The 3,736-nt window shown below is 39.5% G+C and overlaps 1 pseudogene; it reads left to right on the top strand.

Annotated features, from left to right (window-relative positions):
• Positions 1–2,194: 2,194 nt before the first annotated feature.
• On the top strand, positions 2,195–2,377 carry LOC148038492 (large ribosomal subunit protein eL29z pseudogene; annotated as a pseudogene).
• Positions 2,378–3,736: the final 1,359 nt, after the last annotated feature.

Raw genomic sequence — 3,736 nt, 5'->3', positions numbered from 1 at the left:
CACTAGCTCAAGTGGCAGTGCGATACTCTATTACACTCAAGGTCAAGGATTCCATTCACACATGATGAAGCAACTAGACTTTCGCTACCCGCATTGCTGGGTCCAAAGAGGAATGGGTGTTTGAAGATCTTCCTCTCTCAACCACGTGTGTGTTCTATTGTCCTCTTTCTCATGCTCTTTCTTGCTTAACCATGATAACACATCGAATCCCATCTCTAAAATCTTATATAATAAGTCTATTGGAAACTTACACCCCTTATCGTTTACCATGGGAAGGCAGGTTTATACTAATAAAGTGTATAACTTAAACTTTATATTAATAAAGCTTACACATTCACTTAAGCTTATAGCTCAACTAAAGCTTACAGATTGTCTGTGTCTCTATTTTTGCTGCACCCAACACTAAAAGATACACGTCTCATAGCGATATTGAAAGCGGCACAATTATTCATTAAAAAAATTATCCCCGCTGTTGCTAAAAGCGTCGGTATAAGCATCTCTACAAATTCATCATCGCAGAGAGCATTGCTATTAGGGTCGCAATTAGCGTTGCAATTAGTACTGCAATTAATTACACTAATAGCAACACCGATAGCAAAGCTAATAGCTATGTGCGCAGTAAATTAGCGACATAAATAGCAACGATTACAGAGGAAAAATAATTGTGACAAGGCATCTGGATATGCAATTGTCGTCACAAGAGGGGCACAAAAACTACTTAAAACCACAAGACTAATAACCCATAAAATGAGTACAAGACTAGTGACGACAACTCGTGAAATTACATGGAACCATGGAGAGGAGAACCAAAACAAATATGAAAATCTATATGTAAATCTCGCAAAGTGCAATATTTTATACAAAGGATGATAAGTACATCAAAGGAATGCTATATGGGAGAGGCCTACATAGATCATGTGACCAAAAAAGAAGATGATGTGTACTCCACGAATCCAAGCACGTGCTATAGATCCTCACCTTTTGAAAGCTCATCCTGATGCAAAAAAGCGTTGAACGAACTCTGCAAAATGAACAACTAGACATTAGTTCACTATACATAATATATCATTAAAAAAACTAGTGACTACCGACAAAAAAGAGGATTGACTAATTGGGCTACTGCATGCATACAATCTATCAATAAGTACAGCGAGATTGTGTCTCTTTGCATATCGAGTCTGCAAACATGTGGGATCGTGGTTTGTGATGGAGTACTGAAAAGAAAATAGAATAGCATTGTTAGAAACACGATTATTAGTACAAGTGATATTCCAAATAAGAAAGCGAGAAGAACCAAAAGAAAACTTACAAAGTCCTCCAAATAAGTCCTATGGTTGCTACTCTCCAAATGATGCACGACCCTTACCTCCAATCGTGCCCTTGTTGCCTCCTGCTACTGTTGCCATCATCCTAGAGAATTTGTGGCCTCCTCCCTGAGTCTTCGCCAATCCTTTGTATCTAGCCACTCGAGCTTTAAGGTGCTACTCTTGATTGCCTTCTTGCGTGCATCAGATTGTCTATGCGACATGTATGCACACATATACTCCGTCATCCATCTAGTGGAAAATCTCTATGCCCAATTGTGAGACAGATCTAGAATTCTTGTCTCACGGTTCAATTGCTAGAAGGCACCGGCCTCTGTTTACTCGAGATCGCAAGTACAAAAGAAAGCAAATACTCAAAGAACTCAAAATGATATGATTTATTGATTCACAAAAATTTGTTTACCCAAACTCAAATTCAACTGGCTACTCAATGCTTGGAATAAATTCTTAACACATTTCAGAGCTGTGCTTGTACTCCATGATGCTTGCTCCAACTCTTTGACTTCAGTGTTTTAGTAGCCTAGTGCAGTCGTGCGCTTATAGTGCTCCAACTTAAAGCAATGAATCAACACATAATAGGCACTCAAAACCAGTATAGCTCAAAGCAAACGAACTGTCACAATTGACAATAATCCAATAGTCTGCGACCTTTGATGATATGGCCACCGTCAGCAGCATGATGAATACTCTTTGATTAGTGAAGCTTCTCCCTGGCTTGTAGTCTGAGCCTCTTTTGATGGCGCCGTTCCATCCCCCCCCCCCCTCGGCCCCCACTCGAAGATCACAATCTCCACTCCATCTACTCTCACACGCATGCTTTTCTTAGCACCAAAGCGGTCCTATCGCCAAGGCTTGCCAATTAAACAACTATGGCCAAGTTGAAGAATCACACCACACACAATCAATCTTACAAGGTGTATAAAAATGGTATCAAGAAGCCGAAGAAGCACAAGTACACGTCGAGGAAGGGAATGGATCCTAAGTTTCTCCGCAACCATAGGTATGCAAAGAAGCACAACAAGGCAGAAAAGAAGTCTAAGCCAGAGAAATAGAAGCTAAGATGAGTTGGAAGATTGCAGTCCAAATAGGCCCCACCAAATACTCTCCATCTCAGGCCATCTGCATGTGTTTGTATAGCTTCTTGTTCAAGGATAATAGTGATGATTGCAACTTGTGTTAACGGTCATGTTAGCCCCTAGAAGAACTCGTGAAGAAGGAGGTTGATAGTATATTTTTCACATGATGCGCCTTTCATTTTCCGAGTTGAGCCCCGAAAGCACGTAGCTTTTAATTCTATGTGAGATAGCTAATTTTAGTTTTTCTTTTCTAAAGCATGTGATTCTTCTCCAATCTAGAATGCCAAGCAGGACACATCAAATGTCTACAGTATAACCAGCATCCTTCATCAACACCAAAAGCCTTTGAATCTCCTTTACGGATTTCCTTGTCCCCTTGGATGGGAATGATCATCCACCAAAAATGTGAATAGTTGACCCTGGAGCTCAATGTGACTCCAACTTGGTTCCTTCTTCAAGCCTCTACATTCAATCAATGCTCTTATTTTTGCTTTCTCTTCAAACCTACTTGATGATGAGTACTTATTTGCTATTATCATGGATGTAGCTATATTCAAGGGTATTACCTCATGAACTGGTCTAACGACTCTTCCAGTGGTACCCATTCTACCATTAGAATGGTGTAAATAGCACAGGCTGCCCCCACAAGTGTGATGTTCTGTGGAAAAGTTAATGCCATCACGATTGCCAGTTGTTCCTTTCTAACCAAGAAATGCATGAACTCCAGGGTCAACTATTCACATTTTTGGTCTCGCAATAATTGTTGGCCTGCATGTTTACTACTACAGTAGTCTAATAAGCCCTCCTTTGAAGTGTATGGCATCCTTTACTATCATTATTCATGTTCCTTGAAGTAGTCGTCAGTATCCATAAGGCTATCCACAAGTGTGTTGGCCATAAAAATCTCTCTTTCTAAACCCTGTTTGATTCTCGAGGAAGTTACTATATGTATATCCTCTATATCACCTGCGTTCAAGGGCTATTTATGAATATCCTTATCTGTGAATTTTTCATGAAGAAAACATAACCCTTTTCTATTTAATCTGTAAATAACCCCCTTATATTACACCCTTCTGTATGTAAAAAATGTATAAAAATGGTATTTTAAAATTATGTTATTTTGAACCCATGTGATGCACACATATATTCTTGAGTAACTTACTCAAGGTTTGATTATTTCAACATGTAAAGGATGGCTTGTCTCGAAATATTTCGTAACACCAACATCTTTTAAGCACAAAACAAAAGTGACAGAATTAGGATACTTCAAAGTGGCTTTGCAACATTGGTGGATGCACAACGCCACGACATCCACCCCCTCCAAACCTACACATC

The sequence above is a fragment of the Lygodium microphyllum genome, chromosome 3 (genome assembly GCF_053477565.2).
Source record: "Lygodium microphyllum isolate KBCC chromosome 3, Lygodium_microphyllum_v1.1.10, whole genome shotgun sequence".
Taxonomy (NCBI): Eukaryota; Viridiplantae; Streptophyta; class Polypodiopsida; order Schizaeales; family Lygodiaceae; genus Lygodium; species Lygodium microphyllum.
Note: the sequence above shows the minus strand (reverse complement) of the source record. Positions and strands in the feature narration are given on the sequence as shown.